The sequence below is a fragment of the Triturus cristatus genome, chromosome 6 (genome assembly GCF_964204655.1).
Source record: "Triturus cristatus chromosome 6, aTriCri1.1, whole genome shotgun sequence".
Taxonomy (NCBI): domain Eukaryota; kingdom Metazoa; phylum Chordata; class Amphibia; order Caudata; family Salamandridae; genus Triturus; species Triturus cristatus.
The window spans coordinates 186,355,189-186,379,411 of NC_140589.1; the positions used below are offsets into that span (position 1 = coordinate 186,355,189).

Here is a 24,223-nt window from a genome sequence, read left to right on the forward strand (position 1 = left end):
AAGGGGGATTTGGAATTTCTATCAATAAACGGGTCCATCACTTGGTTGCAGTCTCCTGCAAGAATAAAGTTTTCTGATGGGTACTTGAGCAATAATTGAGATATACGAGACCAAAACGTGGCATCACCGCTAGTAGGGGCATAAATGTTGAGCAAAGACAGAGGGGTCTTCCCCAGCAGGAGGTTAGTGAGAATCCACCTACCCTCTGTGTCGGATTCTTGAGATACAAGCTTGGCATTCAGTGTTTTGTGACAAAGAGTTATAACCCCATTCCTTTTGCCATCTCCTGGTGAGAAAAAGATTTCACCAACCCAATTTCTTTTGAGTTTTAGTGATTCTCCTTCGGTAAGATGTGATTCTTGCAGTAACGCAATATTAACATCTAATTTGGAGAGGTGAGATAAGACTCTCTGTCGCTTAATGGGGGAGTTCAAGCCTCGGACGTTCCATGTGACAATTTTCAAAAACATTTGTGAGATGAAAGTAATAAAAACATAAGTGAACCAATAAAATCTCGTAAATTGTGAACGATAGTACATGTGAAAAATTCAGCAATAAAAACTATAAAAAACATTGAAGTAAACCTTATATTAGGTACGAAGATATTAAAAGTTAAAACCAATTGAGAGAAGCTGAAAAGGTGGGAAAGATGAAGAAAAGGAAGAAGCAAGATTGGAAAAAGAGGCAAATGATAGAAACATGTATGATAAGAAAGAAGAGGGAAAAAAGGAGAAGGGGTGAGAGCTGTAAAGAAGAATATAAGAAAAAGGATCATATCCACAAAGAAGTCAAAACAATGGAAGGATGTGGGGGGGGGAGACCACATGGAATGATGACGTACCCAGACTCCATGAGGGAAGGCGGGGAAGACTTCGGGATGTAAACAACATTCAAAACTAAAAGGTCAAGCACATGAGGTTAGGTCCTGTGTAAAAAGAAACAACAAATAGTTAATACAAACAGGATGGAATATGTCACGACACATCATGAGGTCATAATGTGAAATGGAAGAAGATAGTGAGAACAAACAGACCATTATACCATGACAAAAACCATTCTAGAATTCTGTAAGTAAAACAACATACTGAAAAGCTAAACCCTATTCCAATATATAACAGAAGAAGAGCTATTTAGAGATTCATGAGATCAAACAAACCATTATACCATGGCAAAAGGTATATTAAACTTCTATAGTTAAAACAGCACACTGAGGATTTAATCCCTATTCAAATATATTCCAGTCAAAAAACTATTTAAAGCGAGTGCTGGAAATGTCCATCTTTTCTGGGCATTGTGCATTGAGGAAACTCTTCAGCTTTGTTGGGTCCTCATAAGTTGTGGTTTTATTGTTGAGAGTGACTTTAAACAAGCAAGGATGAAGCAATCCGAAACGAGCTCCAATTGAACGCAACGCTGGACGCATATTGAGGAATTCTTTGCGTCTATCTGCTGTGGATTTGGCGTAGTCTTGCGAGAAGAACAGTTGATGACCTGAAAATGAAATACGCTTCAGGAGCCTAACTGCGGAAAGCACTTTGAGGAGGTCCGTATACTCAAGGAAATATAATATAACCCCTCTTGGTCTTTTCGTGCTTGAGGGTGTTGAATGCAGTGGGCCCAGTCTATGAGCACGTTGTATATTGAGAGTAGTGCCCTCCGGTAGATTTAGTACTGTCGGTAGAAATTTTTGAAAGAAGGAGATGGGATCCGATCCCTCCGTGCCTTCCGATAATCCATAAATGCGAAGGTTGTTGCGTCTGTTTCTATTTTCAAGGCTTTCAACCTGTTTTTGCAAGGATGTAATCTGGGAATGAAAGATGTCTACTTTGTTGTAACATGCACTGAGAGTTTCAACATTATGTTCAACCTTGGTGACTCTTTCTTCCAATTTTTCCCAGCCATCGGTTAAGATTTGTATTTTAGAATTTGTCTCTTCAACAAATGGCCGCAGAGCTCGAATTTCCTCCAGAAGGAGATCCATGGAGACAGACGAAGAAGGCTTGGGTGGAGAGGGTGGATTTTGTTTAAGGCGTTTAGTTGTTATTTTAGTAAGAGAAGAGGAGCCATTAGTCGTATTCGAAGAAGCAGCTGTTTTGGGCGTCGATGTTTGGGAGTCCTCCATTTTAATGAAGTTCACACGTGACTTTGAATGGACAATAAATCTGCGATGTGAAGATATTTGCGATGAAGATACTTTTTTTAACCTACCCATGCAATGGGGAGAGTTAGAACCTATAGAGACAAGATAATGTAAAACTGCAAGGTATAACTTACGTGCGTAATTCCACCTAATAATAGTGGGCGAGGCACACTGTAACAGAATTTGTGTGCATTTGGCGCATGACAGAATATCAAAATATACATTTACCAATAAGCATGAAGTGAAATATAAAAGTGATATCTGTATGCTTAAATGGAATAGAATATATGTATGAAATGTAAGTCACCACAATACATTACAAGAGTGTGTCTATGCCCAAGCAAACCATACCACATGCTTAGCTTAATACCATATCCAATAAAGCCACTTTAAATAAAGTATCTCGTGGTACACTCATATAACATTGTAGGTTCTGAGAGAAACACAGCTAAGAAATGCAGATATTTGCACATACACATATTAGCAACACTGGACCAAGGTTGCTGAAATGCCCATCTAAAGCCTGTTAATACAAGCGCAAGGGAGTAATGTCCAAATTCACTTTTCAATATGATTTCTAGTGTGAAACATCCATAATCAGTGAACCGGGGTCAGTAAATGAATAAAACATTGCTCCTTTCTGAAGAAATTCAGAGTGCGATGGAAATAATCTCCTCAGTGTGCCGACTGCTTTGAAGCCACATTTCTCATTCAGTTAGTCAAGAAGCCATGTGTTTCACAGAAAGGGCATTGCGGGGCAAAGTGAGGCAATAAATCACTGCAGAATTTAACTTTAGAGTTCTTCTCATGTTAGTTCAATTTGTTAACTTGCTGCCAGTGAAAATGCAAACTGAAAGGAAACCGGGCTCTCCCAGCGCGTGAGCGGCAGTTAAGCAGCTGTCACAGATACCTCAGCTGTGAGCAGAAAGGTTAATAAAAGGTCAAAGCTTGCCAGAAAGAAGACGAAAATACTTCCATTCAGAGGCTCTTACATTCCGACCATAAATTATGCAGTTTTGCAGACCTTCAAGACTAAAGCCAGAAAATCCCTCAGAAAGCCCCGTCACCTCAAGCGAGTCACAGGAATGCCGCCATCTTCCTCGGGCTCAAGCCACGCCCCCCCTCTTTATTCGATTTTAAGAGATAACCAGACACTTACATGGCACCAAATGTTAGATGGCTGTGGTTAGAGTAGCTTCAGTAGTCTTAAGGGGTATGACAATGTAACATTTATCATAGCCTGATTTTACTCACAACATGAGCAAGTCTAATGAAGTTACATGTCATCTCTTCCTAAATGGCTTATTGGTAGCACAATATGTTGTCATGTGCCTTGCTTAACCCTGTTTCATGAAATGCAACTTTGACATATGTGTATTGCTGTAGACAGTAGGCTACAGACTCCCTTCTACCACATGTCCCATGTTCTTACTGGGCTACATCACATATATGATGTGTGGGCCAAATGTACTCGGATGTGTCATAGGTTACCATGTCCCTCACAGAGCTGACGCTTTCAGACACAACAGTGGAAATGTTGATTAGTGTGAACCTGGCTGGATACCCATGCCGTATCAATTTTCCTCTGTAGGCAAAATCTACACATGCACACTGCCAGTTGAATGTGCTATGCCTGAACCTAAAGTACACCGCAGATAGAGAGAAGAGCCATGCTCAGTAATGCGGCCTCACATACATATATTGAACACTGGCCTGCTCCACTGGTGAATCCGCTGTATAGCCTATGGTCAAATTTGAGCTCATGTTGATGCATATTGTTTGTGAGGGATCATGTTGTACTAATTTTCACCTGAATTGGCATCACAAGGATATTCCATAAACAACAGTAGGCCTCCTTGAACCTTGGAGTAATGTTGTTTGAGTTGTAGGGGGAATTTTTTTGCATTTAGGAAGGACAATATATTTCTCAAAATAGGCTTCAAAAACTTAAAGATACATTAGTATCCATCTTGTTTACATTTTACAACACATGTACGCCAGGGAAAGTCTGAGGATGTGGAGATTTAGCCTTCCTTTGAGCCTTAACATAGTCAGCTATGCAATAGTAAACACAGTAAATGTAGCAACAACTAGAGATACTTGAGGGCTTTTTTACAAGCTCCTTGCACCGCCATAAGATCGCTTTTTTCCATTTTAAAAGTGATGTACCTGCGGTGCAAAGGGCCTTGTAAATAACCCCTTGTTTTGCTTCTGATTCCATGAGTCATGTTTGGAACACACCGTGCAACACACAAAGACCACACCTTTGAGACAATGAGAGTCTTTTATTATTGACAATTTTAATTAGGCCTGACAAACCAAACAGGGTGGCTTTGCATTGCTTCACATGTCGTATTGATAGATATAGACCGCCACAATATACTGTGTACGTTGTACACAGCATAGGTCTATGATATGAGTTATAATTGTCCCATCATTCCTCAGCATGTAATGTACAGCAGCACAGCAAGCCATCACATTGCACTGCCTTTGTGTAATTGTATATTTAGAATGATGTGACATCTATGGAAGATACAAGACATTCCTGACCATTGACCCTGCAGCATGAAACAGGCAGCAGCAATCCACCAGTGGAGGAACCCGTATGCCATTTTGCAAGTGTGACTCAGTTACAGGGGTGATTGGGGTTGTGCAAGGAGGGACACATTCCTGACAAATGCTAAAGGATGGCCTTTCTGTATTGTGATGTGTGTTGCGGGTTGTGGCCCACAGTGTGTGCCTCATTTCTGAGCCCAGGGAAGCACCACAAGACATCTTCCAGCACTTGCCCACATCAAAACAATAGGGCTTGAATGTGCCATTATGTTTGACAAACAATACATTAGGGTCCTTTTACACAATGCCAGCAAAGACTGGTTTGACATGTGGTAAAGTAGTCACCCATGCACTATGGTGCAAATGTGCTTGCCTTGCAGAGCATATTATTTATGTGCTTGGAAAGAGAACTACATGTCCAAATAAATGTGAATTTGTGGACTAGTTTGGAAACCTCTTACACCCCTGGTGCATCATTTTTAAAATGTTAAAAAGTGAGGTACTGGTGCCACTAACTTGCAGAAAATGCCCCCCCCTAAGGCATTTTCAATGGTCTCTATGTGAAGCAAAAAACATAGTTAATGTTACATCAAGGTGAACTATCAACATTTCTCAAAGGCTCACAGGGGAACAACACTATCCACCCACCTGCATTGGCATTATGGAGGCACTATGGGAGGAAATGAGTTTCTTGCTAAATCTTTCTTCCATGTTACGCGTGCTGCATTCTGCAGTACACATCTATTTGGTAATTCGCAAATTGCAATTGAATATAAGGAGGGAGGCTTCCATTCTGGCACTGACTCAATCAGCCCCACTATAAAGACACACTTGCAACATGGTGCAAGGATGCCTAAATTAGCACATGGTAGCCCATTGTGTACCACGCAGGGCCAAAGGTAAGGAATGCACTGTAGCTTGAAGACTGAGCACAATTTACACCTTTTACTTTAATGCATTGCAGTGCAGCAAGACTCATTGTAGCTCCAAGTGTGTGTAGTAGACCATGGATGTTGTGTTGAAACACCAACACCAACATCCATGCTACAACACAGTCTCACAAGGTACTGGCTGGAAGGGAACCATGATGACAAGGCCTCAAGAAGCCCCACAGGGTGACTCTGTTTGACCTTGAAAATGGGTGCTGAACCATTGTGCCACCAGTCTGTCTCATGAAGGAAGGCACAAAAGTGGTGATGTGGTATTCTTCATATGACCCTACGTAGATATTTCTCCTGCACCTTGCACAGCTGGTGGTTACATTTTAAAATGTGTAAAAATTGACACTCCAGTGGCGTGAGGGGATAATGTGTGGGACCATATGACTTTTGCAGGGTGTTGTGGGATTTGGAGTTCAGATGGGTTCTGAGGTGAATACACCTACATGTGCCATTTCACAAGGGTGGCAGTGGCCTGGTACTGCACTTCTAACATATATTGTGAGTTACATGTTGGATCTAGAGTGAACTGGGCATCATCTGACTGTCCAGTGTCCAATCTATGAGACATTTATGTGAAACTTAACTGTAATTGACATAAATGTCTTCCCTTTGCATGACTCATGTCGCAAATTAGGACTGGTACATAGGTAAATTCACTGCACAACATTAGCTTGTTAGCCACATTGCCCCTTGCTGCGACTTACCCTGTGGATCTTGCAGTTCCTCATGCTCAGCACTGTCTTATCCTGGAAGTCCTTCCACCAACTCCTCTGAGGTGACAGCTGCCACCCGCTCCTCTAGGGCATCCAGCTCCTCCAGTTGTGCCATGCTACCTCCTGCAGTCTCCATTGCTGTGTTTAGGTTTTGGCCCATTTTCTCTTTGGTACTGAGCTTCATGTCATGCCAGCATTTCTTCAAATCTGGCACTGTCGTCTTCACATGAGCCACACAGTTGAAGCTAGCTAATATGGACTGATAAATGCTTTTTTGGGGATAATGGAAACTTAGAGGTGACAAACAGTTGGTGTTGGTGGTCTATCACTTCATTGATTAGTACTTCATTCTCCTCCACACTGAACCTTACTTTCCTCTTCCTCTTCTCCTGGGTATTGGACTGGACATCCTGGCTAGAGTGTGGGAGATTTTATTAGCTGCTGGTGTCTCCTTCATGCTCCATGGATTCTATCTTTGCCTTCAAATATGAATCTTAATGTAGATGCATGTATATTTGGCTCTTTTCAAATTGTGATGCAACAAAAAAGTGGTGGAAGGCTAGTTTGTCTTGCGTCAGAATACGTGATTCTGACCTCTGACACTTTTTCAGCAGTTGGGTCAGTTAATGTTACGTTAAAACGGCTGCGTCAATGTTATTTTTTTTACTTTACTCGTCTCTTGTGACATTATGTGCCAACCATAAATCTGATGCATCCATGCTTCAAAAAGGTGATGCAATGTATCACAAGTAATTGTGACGCATGTCTGCGCCAGAGCAGAGATGCTCCACTCTTTGTGAATGAGGCCTTTTTTCTCTAGCATGTCTGCTTGTAGAGCAGGAAAGATATCAGTGACTTTGTCCACTGTTTTTCACAAAAGGTGGAAAAAATAAGTCATGCAAGGTCTTCAATCCCTCAGCATTGTGTGGCATGTAAGTTTGTGTGATGTTATAGAATCCCACCAGGGATTGTAATTTCCTCAGTATGTTAGGAGGCTGCAAGTAAGCACATTCATAAAGGAAATCAGGTGCCAAACCCTTGCTGTTATTGAATAACTCATACCCAAGAGATAGTCAATTTTAGACTTTTTCATCAGGTAGTCAATTTTAGACTTTTTATTGTTAATCATTTAATTGTGTGATGATGATATTGACATTGGTGAGATAGATATGATCAATATATGATAGAGCTTTGTGATCTGGTTGTAAGTTCCCTATTATTGATGCAAAAAATAGGCCAGGGCATTTCTTACACTCCACAGGCAATCCTTTGCACAAGCACTGTACTTTCTCAAAACCAGAGGCAGTTAGATACTCGCTTTCAGGCCATATATTCTAACTTAAAAACTCACTGGAGTTATCCTGGGTTTTTGGTACTTTTTCTGCACTAGGTTTTTCATTAAACCTGTCTGCATACGTTTGTGTATTAGCATTTACATTTCTATAATCTCTAACTATTTTATAGGATCTGTCTGGTTTTGAGATAGGAAAAAAGAGGATTTTTCATTGGAGAAATACAAGGTGAAATAATGCCTTGATATTGCAATTGATTTAATTTTACTTTTATATCACGATTTGCTTCTTCCTTCAAGGGGTATTGAGCCTGTGCTTTTGGGTCACAGTATGAAAGAATGGTGCAATAGAGGGCCAGATTCAAAAAAGGTAAACTTACACTTTTGTGTATGTTTACTACTTTTTGGTATTCGCAAATGTAAACTTAGACCAAAAGTAAAAAATTCACAACTTTTCGGAATTAACAAAAGGTAAACTTACACCAAACATCTAAATTCACTACTTTTTGGTATTCACAAAGGTAAGTTAGTACTAGTAAAGTCAGGTTGCTACAAGTAAATTTAGACATTTGACTGAAGTTTACCTATCTGAATACCGAAAAATAGTAAAGTTAGACTTTTGGTCCAAATTTACCTTTGTGAATACCAAAAAGTAGTAAACTTACAAAAAAGTGTATACTTCCCTTTGTGAATCAGGCCCACAGTGTTTTTTTCCCAGTACACTTGATTTCTGAATACGGCTGGATCCCATTCACTGATCCAAATTTCATTGATATACTCAGGTATTCTGGGAGAAAAAAGCTAATAATGTAACATCCACCACTCGGGGTGCTTACCTACTGAAGACTGAAGGCCAATCATCTTCTACTAGTATAATATCATATTCTTAAGATAAATGCAGTGAGAAGACTGCTTTAATGGTGAGTGTTAAATCCCCTTCAATCTTTACATCTAAACTGTAAACCTATCAGGAGGATATAAATGTTGACCTGGACACTCAATCAATATGAACTCATCAGTTGGACTCACCACCAGAAACCTCTGGAGAGTCTGACGTACTGTTGTTAGTGCCTTTGTGCTTTCTAGAAGCACTCCCAACCAACTCCCATTTTACAGAAGTATCTGTTGCTGAGATGGCATGTTTCTTAGAAAGTTCTGAAACCTCCTCTTGTAACCTTTCTTCCCTCCTTACGCTGATCTCAATCTTGTGTCCTGTTTCTCTGTTTTGCTTGTTATATTCATCTATTCTTGATTACTTGGTCTGTCCCCCTCTCTCTTCTAGTTTACCATCAGAGTCCCCAAAAGAAGAGGAACAGCAGCTATCAGATTTCTAATACTGTTTTGGCTTTTTAATTTGTGGTCCCTTTAATTATAACCCCTGTGACTAGACTCCAGTGATACAGGAGATCAGTTCTGACTTTTCTCTCTCCCCCTCTGCTTCTTCTTATCTTCTGTTACAATAAGTTCCAATCTTGCTTTCTAGGTATTAAATGTTGTTTAAAGGTGACCCAGTCTATCACAACAGACATGGGTATACATTTCTGAAATAATTCCAGGTAGTTTCTGTTCATGGTCTGGAACCGGAACTGCTGCAAGAATCTGCAGTATGGCCAGTGCTAACACTGCTCTCTGAATGTTGCTAAGGATGATTCAAGATTACCTTTATACCTAGGTCCAGAACCGGTGCAGACCCCTGCTCATTTCACTTCATGCATGACTAAAATGTCTCAAAGGCTTCTGCTGCATGTGCAGTTATTACACATGTAACTGTCACCGCCCCCAATGGGTGCACCTCTATTGCGGAGATGTTGTTTGACTGCCTCTTGGTAATTTACTGATATTACAACAGGAGCATCCATTTTAACCAAACAGTTTAAAAAACATTGAATTCAAAAGACATAGTTAGAAACCCCACATATGGGGAATAACCTTTCAAAAGTCAAGCTTGCTGTAGGAGGTAACCATGATTACTACGTTTTATCCATGTATTTGTAATTATGGTTTTCTTGTGTGTGGTGTGCATATTTAAAGACTACTCAAAGGTCCAAAAACTGAATATCAATGGTGAACACCATGTTACATAAACCATGTCTTTAGATTAGCCTACAAGTTTTTCTTCCCCACCAATGGATGCCTTAACTTCTTTCAGTATACCAATACTTGAATGTGGATGTACAGATGGTTGTACCTCCACACAACCCCATTGGACACATAGTTGATGAGGTGTCCGTGCTTTCTGGGTTACACACAATCCTAAAGAAAGAGGTCAGGTATGCAGTCGCAGTTCAAACCTATTTTTTTTTAGAATATCAAAAACACATTCTGCCCTAAGAAAAATACACTTTATATTTATAAGTGTTAAATTTCAACAGTCTTATTCACTTGCCCAGCATATGTAAATTAACCACACAGAATAGTATCGAAAAAGCACTGATTCATGGTCCTAACAATGAGAATATCAAAGTTTCCACCATAGTCGAAATGTTATTTGGCAACCTAACACTCTAAAGACTACTGTCGAAAGAAGAACAAACATCATCATCTGTTCTCACCTCCTCACCTCTCACACCTGGCTCAGTGTCAGTTCTCAGCAGAGGACTGAATGTTACCTCAGTACAACAATCTACGAAACTCTGTCAGAATCTCTGGCAGACTCTTGCATAATACCCTGGGCGAAGGACCTCTCTAATCCAGTGACCACTTGATGAGACATTTATACTGTGGATCACTGATCCTAACTTTAATGGGGAATTTCTGACATAACCTGTGTGAAACAATATTCTAGTCTTAGATGCATTAGTACAAACAATTATAATAAAAAGACATCAACTCAGACTACATTGTTCATGTTGTTGTTATTAGCTGACTATGAAACATAGAAAACAGGGAACTTGTTCCAAACTCAAGTTGCATTAGTTGGCTATGGAAATCACTGCATGGATAACTTGACACCATCCCACGTTATAAGGAAGATAAGTATACATGTCATCTATGTCAAAGGTAAACATGATGATGAGTGGGCGGAAAGTAGAGTCTTTGCCTGCTCAAATTTGAGTATAGTCTTTGGGTCTTTACATCATGACAAAAGAGTGATAAAGAAATATATATATATTAATTTAAACAAACTGCAATACATCTCTTCCTGTAATGAACAAAACATTAACTATATTCCTTGAGGTGACTAGGTATTTTAGAAAGTCTTGTGCTACGTCAAATAAGACAGAATTGTGGAAGAAGCAGTGATTGAGAGCTTCTTGTATCAAGTGAATGAGAAACGGACTGTTCATCTTCTCAAATATTGACATTGTCAGTGACAGCCTTCTGGGGAATGCCACAAACATACGCTGATATTGTAGGTAATGAAGCAATAATAGCATTAAAATGAAGAAAAGAATATTGCAGACCCAGATGCAGTTTGGGGACATTTTGCAATTTTACTTAAATTCCACCAATTACCATCTCCAGTTTGACAATAGTATGAGATCTGAAAATTACCCTGTCGGGACCAGAAAATGTAGACAAACCTTTGAAATTAGATCTCATATTTTTTATTCTAATAATATCTCCAAAATAAACTCTACTTTCTCTCACACTCTTCTCCTTCCCATATCACTGGCACATCAGCTCTTGATTTCGTATCAACATTCTTGAAGGTGACCTCATGCATGGAAGGTTGCATGTCTTTCTTCTTGATTTTACCCAACAAAGAGAGACTTTAATCTGAGAAAATGGTCCAAATACACAATAACTTAAAAGCTGGAAAACCTGTTTTTAAATGGGGTGTAGAATGGTAAGACCAAAATACTCGTTCCACCCTCAGTAAATACGCTACTTATCCTTTCAATCAAGCCATTGCTTTGAGGTGTAAGAGACTCCAAAAGCTACATTTACTGTAGCAGGGTTGGCTGTTCAATAGGAAGGCATTGCAAATTAATATTAACACTAAACTAGTTTAATTCCACATACAAACCAACTAAAATGTTTACTCTTGGACTCTTTTAAATATGTATTACAAATCAAATTCATTTTTAAAGTTGCATTCGTACTAAATATTTTACAAAAGGTACTTTTGATAAGTCACTTTTTGCCCATTTAAAGCCGATAAAACAAATGTTGATGTTCCACCTGTCAGCTGAATAGCTCCTTGATAAGTTGTGAACACACTCCAACAACTGAGCCAAAGTCATTGGGTGTGGAGAAGTGTTCTGTTTCTCTGACATGTTGACAATCTGGGCAGTCCCAGGAACTCTATTGTCTTCAAAGAGGCCTACCCTCTCACAGAGAGATGTAGCTAACACCTGGGTCTGTCCCCCTCCTTCGTCCCCGTAGCAAGTCAAGAACCATGATCAGTGGTATAAGAACATATCCCAGAACTGGTTTTGAATGACTACAGAGGAGACATTGTGCATTTCCCTGACCACACCTTTAGGGTGTGCACAAGAGCCCTGCACAGGGGAAAAAAGGTTCTGCCATCTTGGTTTTGGATAGCGAGGGGCACTATGAGATTTTTACACTAAGGCATAAAGGAATTGCAGATTACCCCTTGGAAAGTTTGATCTATTGTTAGGAAGGAGACAGGAGTCACCCCCTACCCTCAGGCTACTGCAAGGCATAAATGTGCCACCCTTGGTCACCCTCTTCAAAACATTGCCATACCTGGGGAATGCAGGAAAAGGACTGCGTCTGATGTTGTGGAGCTGTGATGGCTAAGGGCTGGACCTGCTCCTACATGTACCCAAGAAAAAGTACCAAGGATCACTGCCTGACCACCTGTTAAGCTAAAGAGACAGAAAAGCTGCAAGTAGAGCATTTTTTTCTGACTGTGCCCAGCTGGCCAGTATCAGCTGGACCAGGCCTGGAAGCCATTGGTGGCGTTGGTTGGAGTGAATCCTGATCCCCAGGTGCTGCTCCTGAGGTCTTGGAGTCCTGTGCTGGTGTCAGAGTACCTAAACCCATAACCTGAGAATCAGAAACGTTTTCAAGACTTTTAGCCCAGAGAACCTACAGATGATGGGGACCAACCTGCCAAGCTGATCTGCTGAGGGTGCATCACTGGTGGACCCGACTTCACCATCACTCCCGTTATGTTCTTCTCTACAGTAATACATGTGTTTCAGTGTGCCAGACACCGAACACCATCCCATGACTTCGAATCATCTCCAACTACAGCCTGCAGCCTTGCTGGAGGAATCCAGCTTCTGGAAAAAAGACAAAATTCAAGGATAGAAATCTTCACTGAGCCAGATGCTGAGCAGTATTCGATTGACAATGATGACTTCCTAGATGCAAACTCAGGACTTTTCCCTCTCAGAGCTTTTCACATTTACATCACCAGCTTCATTGAGACCTCATACCTTGTCAATCCCTCTTTGAAAAGCTGTGTACTGACCTGCCCTGTTGAGGAATCTACTGTCATGAATGTTTCTAGATGTGATGATAACTTTATGACTGAGACCAACCTGGCCTTCATATCCGACCCGCACTCCATTGCGGTCGGCCTCAATTCTTACTCCTGTCCCGGTCTAAGTAAAATGTAAAAATGTATCTCACTAGCTCCCTTTATTGAAATGTTGTTGTTTTGGTTTCCTTTTGTTCATTGAAATATTTTCTACTTTTATAAATTGAGGTGGAATTGTTATTGTTTTGAGCTTTTGATCTTTTAACTGTTTTGTTATTTCTAAATGCATACATTTTCTTAAGTTAAGTCTGTCTGCTCTGTGGCAGAGCTACCATGGGTTGAGCTAAGATTTACATTACTCTAACCTTTACTAGACCTAACAAGAATAGTGGCATTATTATATGTTGTGGACTACCATCCCCCCATCTAATAATCCACTGGCTTACATTACTTATCAGGTTTCTTGTGGAAAAAGTGAGAAGAGAAACTATCAATAATCCTAAAGTACTCACACAATACAAGGAAAGAAAAAAATGATCTTTGTTCCCAGGCAACTGTACATTCTTTATGGCATTCAACAGAGATTATTCAGGCTTGATACCATCAGCGGAGACACAGTCCCCCACACATTCTATTTCTGTACATAAAATTGGCACTTTTGTGATTGTAAAGCCATTCCTATGTTCTGTAGCACATGAAGGGCCATATGTACGAACACATTTTCCTATAGAAACAAAATGGGTAAAACCTTATAATACATCTGTCCCTAAGTACCTTAACAAGAAGGTTGTCTTGATGACACCATCCTAAAAAGTGTTAACCTTTCTTGGCAACATATACTTTCCCTAAAATAGAATTATCCTTAAACTGTAAGGAGATCATGTAACCAAACAAATCAACTGAGTTGCCAAAATACGAAACAAAATTTACATCAGGTACAAAAGGGACTTTATCTCCTCAGTTTTCCTTGAAAAATATTTAATCAGTAACTGTGTAGGCAAAAGAAATATGCTACAACTTCAGCTTGACTTCATCCAACAAAATGTTCTTCTACTTGAGAATCAACTATAGCCACACAGGGATTGTATATAGTGTCAAAGGTGAAAGCTTCAAAATGGTCAAACATCGGTGAATTAAACGTAACTATTACTATATTAACCATTTTTCTGCAACACCATTCTCCTTTTTGTTAAATGGTATTGAATCTTCTCTGAAAATCATTACAAACATCGGGAAAATGTCCTCACTCGTAACACCTAAGACATTCTTTCCCCATTGCTGGACAGCCTGAGAGCATGAGCCACAGGGACAGCAGCTTCCGAAGGTGTTACCTTTATCTTTGGTTTTATACGTTGGCACGTCCTCTGTCAGGGACTTACTTAATTGCACAGATTTCATAATTAATAGAATGAAATTCAGATAATTATTTTACAGGATATAAAAACATTTCCACAATTTTCATGAACTCTATTGTTTCTTCGAGAGATGGGTTCCTGTATTGGAGCAGTTGCTCTTAAGTTTTTTTTTTTTTAATATTTGATTTTGATGTAAAGATCTAATGAACCATCAAAGACACATTGGGCAGATAAATCCCTTAGGCTGCTACATATTATTTAATTAGTTCATTAACTAATTAGACTCTAGTGTAAAATGTGTTTTTCCACAGCTGCAGCATATCCCTAGTAGCCTCCTGCTGCCCTCCTGTGCGGTGTAGGGAGCACAGGTAACTCTTCAAACTTCCTTGAGCTTCTTTGCCTAACATGTTTAATAATGCATTCTTCCATTGATTATCAATTGTTTGCCATCTATAGCATTTAGATAACAGGAATATTAATTAAACTATGAGAACCATTTCATGTTAGGTTCTTGGGAGAAATTAATAATAAAAGCGGGGGAGGCATTGCGTTTTGATATACACAGCCACAAGTATGAACGGAGACGAAAAATATAGAAGTCAGAAGCATATGAATAATCAGCAGAAAAATACAGGGAAGAGACAAGTCAATCAAAATAAAGGCCAGTGTAGCTATCAACTAACTTGAGGAATACAAGATACTGAAACAACAATTCCTCGGAGGTGAAGAGAATGAATAAGCAGGCGCATTGTTGTGGATTGAGACATCTGGTGCACAAGAGCAGGTATTATCCAGTCTTGCCAGAAGTACAGCCACTATGGCACACGGTTCACCAGAGAGGGTACTCTGGCTTGCAAGTACGCAGGCGCTGCCTGTGAGGGGTCTGTGCTGCTCCTAGGTTTTTGTGGAACTCAAGCATTGAGGAGGAGGCTCTGATTCTAGCGGGGCAGGTCTTTCCAGGCTTTGGAGGTAAGGGAGGAAAAGCAACACCCAGCTGCTCTGGTTTTACGTATGTGCAGAGCGTGTGACAGTAGGAAACCTTCTGTGTGGAAGCTAATGTGATTGTGGGAGAAGTGTGGCGCAGCGGCCAGGGCGGCTGACTCCGGAGCACGAGGCTCACGGTTCGATCCCGGCGCCAGTGACAGCTCTGCCCAGCACCATGTGACTCTGGGCAATACCTTGCTCACTCTCCCCGGCGCCCACAGCGCCTTGAGACCCTTAGGGTGATTAGTTCGTGCTTTACAAATACCAGGTGCAGAGATGTGCGTGTGTTACAACACATTTCGTTGTAAAAGCATGAATGGTGCCCTATAGGAACCCATCACAACCCTTCTCTAAAGAGCTTTGGTCCTGGTTTAGAGTTTGGCAGACAGGGCACTCTCTCATAAATGTGACAGCCATTCCATGCGTCTTCTTACACATACACTTGTGAGGCCAGATCGGATGTCCCCCGCAGCAAACGCTATCTTAGGCCGTCAGTTGGTCCCATTCCGCTCTATGCCGACAAGTAGACGCAGTGGGAAGAAAATTGTATGCAATCGATTTTGGGCTACGAAACATTCTTTACAAACTGGGGCAGATTTATGTTGCCTGGCGCATCCCTGCAAATCAGCAAGGATGCGCCAGGAATGATGCGTCACGCAAGTTTACCCTTGCGCCAAACATGATGCGCCGCATTTATAATGCGGCGCATCATGGCGCAGGAATAAACAGATGCGTGACGCATCCAATGGCGTAAGGTTGGCGCAGTGCTTCAGTTGCGTCGCAAGCGCGACGCAACTCCAGCACTGTTCCAACCAACCCTATCCCTAACATGGTGCGTCAAGCCTTACGCCTGCTTCAAGCAGGCGCAGGGTTTTGGCGCATCAGCGTTGGGAAAGTGACTCAGTCAAATCTTATAGATTTGACTGAGTCACTTTTCAGGGGCGTTCCTGCGACGGAACGCCCCCCCCCTATGTCGACACGCCCACGTGAAACCTGACGCAGGTTTTACGTGGCGCAGGGCTTTACATCGTGACGCATCTCCATAGATGCGTCACGATGTAAATATGGCGCAACGTGGCGCAGGGTTTACACCGCCGCTGCGTCACAAAAGTGACGCAACGGCGGCGTAAAAGTGGCGCATCTCCGACATAGATCTGCCCCACTGTATCTAACTATTTTCATAGAAGTGGAGGGTGCCCATGAAATAATAACCACTGGAGTCGTTCCATTCTGCCAATCTCAGCAGTATGAAATAGTCAGTTCGGCACATGCTATTTTTTATGGTTTGTTCGGAGCGGCTTGTCCAAGACATTAGCGCACTCTATGTAATTATATAATTACCCACCTGCTTTCAAATAATGCTAAAAGTACTGTTTGCTTCCTCTGTGCACATGGCTCCTACTGCCGAGGCTTTATAGGGACACAGAATACTTTCATCTTCTCTACCTCTCTGTGAAAGGTAAGTGATGGGAAATGCATGCGAAGATATTTCCGTAAGAGATAAACATTTTTACGATAAATATAGATTATATGCATAGAACATGTTATTGGGTTCCATAGTATATTTGACAATAACTAAATATTATATACACAGAGCGTTTCATTGGGTTCCGTAGTATATTTGACTACATCTTTTAAGAGAATCTACTTTGAACATTTATTCACCAATCTGAACGAGACATTTGGCCGTCCCAGATTTTGACTCATAGTTTTTGAAATACCTACTATGATTAAAGGTTTCTAATCCAGTTCCTATTCTAATTTGTATTTTTTTCAAACGTGGTATACGTAATGTTAACTTAGGCACTAAATCACTGCCCTGTTAAAGATTTTAGGGAAGCACAGCTTTTCAATATTTATGATTTTCCAAAATACATTTTCTCAAAATCATATTAGAACTGAAAATGTGATCGAGATTTTTATTCCATTTTCTAACAAATTGTATGGCACCAATGTTGAAATTATTAGGCAAAACAGTTATTAATGTGACACAATCACATCGATTTACCATAATACAAGGTTTCTATAGGACCTGCTGTTTTGCTCATAGTCTAAACAAATCTAGGCCAGGCATGAAAGTGAGAAGGTAAAAAATGAGAGCTTTGCATAAAACAAACAGCAAGAAATTCATTCGCTAATAGGTAAATTCTCAGAGCTTGCTTACCTCTAAGGTGAAAGAAACCATGTAAATATGAGTTATGTTAGTGTGTAAGAGCAGAAATAAGACAAGATGTAATATAAAAAGCTCAGTGGAATGTAATGTAAGAAATTGTAGCATATGTCTACAATTTAATATTATATTGATTACTGTTTTTAAGGTAGTAGTGTAATGTTTTTATATCAAGAATCCTGCTCTGGACCGGCATGCATAGGGTTAGACTGGGTCTCTGTAAATAAGAGTTAGGTGAATGATGACTTCCGGTTGTGTGCTCTGTATAGTGTGGGGAGCACACCGTCTGGTAGGAACCACAGGCGAGTCTGTCTTGTTGGTACTAGGAAGGCATCCAGACCTCTATCACCAGTAAAATAATAGAGACAATCGCCCCCTCTAAAGCCCTTGCTTGTGTGTTCCCATATCCTGCACCCTGCTCTCCAGACTGAAGCAAGCAGTCCAGCCCACTAGGCCTATGTGTCGGGAAGGGCCAGGGCTGCCGGGCATTGGATCCTGGAAAGTTTTTATTGGTAGTGAGAGGTCATATTGTTGCTCAGCTCTCCACCCAATGGAGAGAATGGCTGATGGGCTCGGAATTTTGCCAGCCTTTCAGTTGTGGTGGTAGGGCTTGGGGACATGCTGACATCCTACTGGGGCATTTCCTTCCAGTCTTTGGATCTTGGAAAAGCCTTCATGTGCTTGTGGTGGTGGTGGAATGCTGACACTCTGGTCCACACCTTCAAAGAGATTTGTGATGCTGACAGGCTCCATTTGTCTGGTGGAGGTGGTATGTTTCTATGTATACCATCTGTGGGGTTGCTAAATACCTCGCGGGTGCCTGGTTAATCCGCTCTAGGCTGCTGGGTAATATATAAATTCTCATGAATGAAGAAAGTATTGTTTTAAATTCTGTTTTTATTTTTTGTCCCTTTTTTCGCTATTTGCTGTTCTGGATGTAATTGTAGTACTATGGATGGATTGTTTTTATGTACTTTGCATGTTTGTACTTTTATGATAAATATCTATTGAATAAAGTATTAAAGAGGAGGAGGAGGTATGTTGGTGCTCTTCTCTCTACCCCTAAATATTGACTTTTTGTGGCCAAGGTAGGGTTTGATAGTGCTTTACGTCTGTACCCGATGGGGGCCATTCTTCCTGGGAGCCATCAAGTTTCGTTCGCATGCCTGCTGGACTTGCAGTCTAGTCAGGATCTCAAATATTCTGTTGACCAAGTAGGGGCCTTATCTGCATTCAGGGATGCAAGAGCATCACATTGAATGTACTGCCTCTCCAATAATTTGCTGTAATTCCTGCCAGTAGCACCAATTTGATCAATGAACACAGCCTACTATTGCAACTCTGAAGCCTGATTCAGGTGAAATAATCCGCTTGACTTGAATCTCTTGACGCGCTCCATTAAGCATCAGTGAACTTATGTATCCAGTTTGTTCTTACAGTGTTGTGTACTTTATCATAACCATTGTACATAAATCTCCCGTATTTGTATTCTTTGTACTTATATTTGTTGTTGCACTTTATACTTTTTTTTTATTTGGAGATAGATAGATAGATAGATAGATAGATAGATAGATAGATAGATAGATAGATAGATAGATAGATAGATAGATAGATAGATAGATAGATAGATAGATAGATAGATAGATCTTTTTTGAGTGATGAATTAAAATCATTACAATACAGGTAAAAAGATTATTTGTGGGTTACTACGTCTTACATTTTTACTATAACCATAAATACCATTAAAAAAGAGCTATTCCTTTAGATAAAGGAGAAGCCCATAGTACTCCAACAACCTTGCACCGCCGGCCCAGTGATGTTAAAGCGCTGTAAATCTTCAAGTCCTGCGTTTCCTAATGGACAGTGTGTCAGGTGCCCAAGGTGCAAGGTTTGTTACTTGGCTTCTAATAGGAAGTTCACACCTAGAAGCCAATTAGATGCAAGTTATTTAACACCACATCACACGGGCCGTCTATGGCAACAGTGATATCTGGCCTCCAATGAAGATTGTATCGTATGAAAAAATTGAAAATTCGTGTGGGCTGGAGGAAGTGCATAATGCTTTGCAATCAGTTAGTATAGACCTTCTGTAGCAGTGATGTTGGCTGTGTGGACTTCAGGGCTGCTAAAGTGCTTTTTAGTCAGTTCAGAAATCAGCCAGAAAACGGAGTTGATTGGCCTTTCAAGGAGGATTGTATGGCATCCTGGCGAGTCCTGATGTTTATTCTTCGCAATATTGGTCTGGCCGGACATTTCTTAGCGGGAGAAACTTTTCACAGATGCATAGAATGTGAGACAAGGATTCCCTTTACCTTGCACAAAGTCTGCATTGCCTATTGCCATCATCGGATTTTCTCCAGCCATACCAGTAGGTTTTTAAGGGAATTAAAACAAATCTTAATTTCATCTTCTGTCTTTTCATTGCCTTACCAAGAGGTAGAGAAAGATGGAATTATTGGACGAATTGCGCCTGTAAGATTATAATTTATACACCCAAAAAAAACACACAGATCAGTGCGGGTATGTTCCAGATAGGAGCACTGCCCATAACATTCGTCGACTACACCACCTTCTGGCGCGATCTAAATCGCATGCGAACACACAGGGATGTATCTCATTAGACCTACGTCAAGCTTTAGACACCTTACAATGGAACTATATGTTTTGCATCATACCTGAATTTGGTATTCCAGATGCCTTTACAAAATGAATTTCTTTACTATATAACAACCCCACTGTACGTGCTCGCAAGGGACACTACATTTCGCAGCAATATGTTGTGGCGCAGGGAACGAGACAGGGTTGTCCACTATCACCCTTAATATTTATATTAGCATTCGAGCCACTACTTGCAAAAATATGTACACTAGCCGACCAACATGGAGTTAGAGCCGACAATAATCCACATATAGTATCAGCCTGCGCTGATGATATAATACTATACTTTCAAAACCTCAGAGGTGATCACTCGTCGCTTCCTGCAATATTCAACACTTTTCAATTATTATCAGGGCTGTCCATAAATGAGGCTCAATCCCATGCTTTCTCATTCTCAGAACATGAGGCAAGAGGCTTACTACAATTTGGAAAGTGGCCATTCCAAATAGCGACAACTACCTTTAAATACTTAGGTATTAACGTCTATAGGGAATCAGAGGACGTATTCGAAGGTAACATTACTCGTACGATAAACTCACTAAGGTCTCAAATAAAATTCTGGACATCCCTTCCATTGTCGGTGGCTGGCAGGATAGCGATTATCAAAATGGCGATGCTCCTGCAGATGCTCTATCTTTTTACAAACTCATCGCTTATGATCCCATTGCAAGTGTTTAAGACACTAGACACATTATTGATAGAACTGATTTGGGGTGTTGGCCGCCGTAGAATAGGATTGCCCAAACTACAACTGGCCACTAGAAATGGGGGACTGGGTGCTCCGGACTTCAGAGCATATTGCTACGCAGGTCAACTACAGTGGCTGGCATACTGGCTTGCAGGGCGCAATTTACAGGAAATCGAGATGTCTTGGGATACTTGGGAGAGGGGAGAGCTACACACACTATTGCTGCCCAAGAGCAAGATTCCACACAGCACACCTCCATTGCTGAAGGTAGCTTTGCTATACTGGAAAAAGGCAATGTCCTACATGGGGGCATATTAGCAAGGGCCAGATCGCCACTTTAGCGGCACTTTTTGCCGATAAAGCGGCGATTTTTTTATCACCCAATTACCAAGCTGTCGCTAACAGCAGTTAGCGACAGCTTCCAGGCGATAGCGACCGGTTTGGGGACCGCTTTGCATGTCACCGTTATTTATCGCTAATGGCATGCAAAGTGGGCGTACCCAAACTAGTAGCGACTGAAAGCAGTCACTAACACAGCTATCGCCTATTAGCAATACCTGCGGCACGATAAAAAAACGCACGCTAACCGCGATTAGCACCAGGATTTTACACCTGGTAAAAACCTGACTTAGCCATAATAGTCAATGGGAGGTGGATTCTACGGCTAAGTCCCCACCTGCCTATTAGCAAAATTTTCCTTAGCGATAGGATTTTAATTGCTGGAAATCTCACGTTAAAGATGGGATTCGCCACTATCTCTTGATTTTTATCGCTGTGGAGATAAACGTTGGTAATACTGCGTTATCTCCGCGATAGAATCCAGCGATTGGATGCGATAAAAAAAATCGCGCTGTGCGCGGTTTGCGATAATTATCGCACGTTGTTGCAAATCTGCCCCACGGTTCCATATGCTCCTAACATCCCGTTCATTGGCGTTAACACACCTCTGGGACTGGTATCAACTAGACGAATTTCGATATGGGCAGAAGCAGGAGTTGACACTGTAGGAATGCTCCTTGTAGAAAACACCCTGATGAATCATGATACCTTTGTACATGAATGAGGCGTGACGAATACGCCGTTTTTACTACACGCGAACATCGCACGTTATATCAGGACCACGTGGACGTCCAACAGAGATGAACCTCCGACGCATGCATTAGAGCACCTGAAATATCTAATGGGAAACGGTAGCCATCTGACTAGATGGTTATATCATGGACTTAGAATGCAAGCAGCGATTTCGCAGCGGGCGCTTTGTAATAAGTGGAACACCGATTTAACTAGGGAACTCACAAAGAATGGGGCACTATATTAGAATATCCAAGAAAGGTGTCGCGTAAGGAAAAATTCAAGTTCATCCAACTCATGGTTGTACACCGAGCTTACTTGACCCCTCGCAGGTCACATAGTATGTTTCCGAACATGTTAGATATCTGCCCCAAATGCCAGGAACATAACGCTGATCTACTACACATGTTGTGGACATGTGTGCGATTGTGATACTACAGGGCCACGGTGCATGAGATCCTAAATGGTGTAGCACCAGGGCGCCGAGACATATCAGTGGCTTGTTCCATACTGGGTCTAGGTATTAAAAGTAAAAGTGGAAACCCCACAGGCCGGTTCATTAATCTGGCACTGATACTAGCAAAACGCACGATCACCAAACGCTGGAGAGCGAGAGCACAGCCTCTGGTGTGGGAGTGGCATAGGGGCATATTATCAAGCCAGGCGATAAAATTATCGCCGCGTTAGCGGCAGAAAACTGCCGCTAAAACGGCGATAATGGGCTTGATAATATGCTCTATGGAATTCCAATTGAAACCCATGTTAGATGTGAAGGACGTCTAACATGATATGGAGATGGATGTAATAATAATGAGTGCATGCACCACATGTATTGTGTATATGTAAATTTGGCACTCTGAAAATTAATAAAAATATGTTTAAAAAAAGAGAGATAGATTGGGCGAACGCCTGATTCACCCGGCAGTACTGCCCGGGTGCGCTTTTTTCTTCAATTCCCCCATGTCCGCTCCTTTGTGATTATATTTGCATCTTCTGTCAGTAGTTTCGCTGTACGGGGCACTGGAAGGGTATTTGTCCAGATCTCTCGTGCCTCAAGGGCGTTCAGCGCAGTATTCCAGTGGCGGTGCCATCCTGTTTGAGGAGTGTTCATTACTTCCCATATTGCGCGTTGCAATGTGTTATTCTTTGCTCGGTTAGCTTTGAGGCAATGAGCTAAAAATGTTGCCTTCAGTATCAGATGTTGTGAAGACAAACACAATTCTAGATGAATTTGATCATGTGAAGTACAGCCTGGTAGTGAGAAGATCATTCACTGACAGGTTGATTGTGCCCTGCCCTTCGCCTACTTATCTCTGAATGTCTTTGCTCCGTGCCACATTGTTGGGAGGAGCCTGATGCCCATCGCCTTCAGAAGGGTCCACATCAGGGTTCATCATTGACTTTTGTAGTTCAAGGAGAGCACACATAGTTAATTTGCTACCCCCTGTTGGGCAAAAATACGCCGAGCAGTGCGACCCCTGCTATCCAACCATACCCCAAGGTATTTGTGGGTGTTAACACCTTCCATCGCACTCCCCTGGATACACCACGCCCCTCAAATTATCACCTTCATTTTTGAGACATTGCTTTAATAGATTATTGTCTTTGCAGTAGATACGGATATAGTGTTGAAAAGTCTCTCTAGAGCTGTCGGCGTTGGAGCAAGAAGATCCGAATCGTCGGCATTAGGAAGTATTAAACTCTAAGGCTTTGGTGGGAAGGTTCTCTCTTTTTCAAGATGATCTCTCAGATCGGCCAAATATAGGTTAAATAGGTATGCATTCCTGCTGTGTGTTTTATTGGCTTCACGTTTTGGACGATGTGGCCCAGCCGCAGCTCACTTTTTCATAGATGAGATGGAATGCCCCAGCCATGTAGCTTAGTCCACACTCTGTCAAATGCTGTTCTGAAGTCAATGAACCCTACATATAGGGCCTTGCCCTTTGTTGCCATTGTCACTTCACTCAAATGGGAAATACAGATTAGATTGTCTTCAATATGGCAGCCCTTTTGAAATCCTGTTTGGTGTGCAGAGATCAATTTCTTCTCTGTCACCCATACCTGAAATTCCTTATTCAGGATACTTGCACAGCACTTCCCTTCTTTATCGCGGAATGCCAACATCAGATAGTTTCCCAGACAGGTGCAGGGCCCTTTCTTGTGTACCATGATTAAACCTCTCCATGTGTCTGGTTCTGATGCCCCAAACATTTACACTTGAAATATTGGGGTCATGACATAGGCCCATCTTTTGCGTG

At 41.4% G+C, this 24,223-nt stretch overlaps 1 protein-coding gene across 4 annotated transcripts in view; it reads left to right on the forward strand.

The window, feature by feature from the left end:
* The window catches only part of LOC146816606 (cysteine-rich venom protein-like), a 304,761-nt gene that overhangs the window by 126,385 nt on the left and 154,153 nt on the right, over positions 1 to 24,223 (forward strand). The window contains exon 1 of one of the 4 annotated variants that reach the window (XM_085610465.1): positions 14,706 to 14,762. The exons of the other annotated variants lie outside the window; for them this stretch is intronic. The gene's annotated coding sequence lies outside the window, so the exon portion shown is untranslated. Of the gene's footprint in view, positions 1 to 14,705; positions 14,763 to 24,223 lie in introns of those variants that run through there. 4 annotated transcript variants of the gene reach the window in all.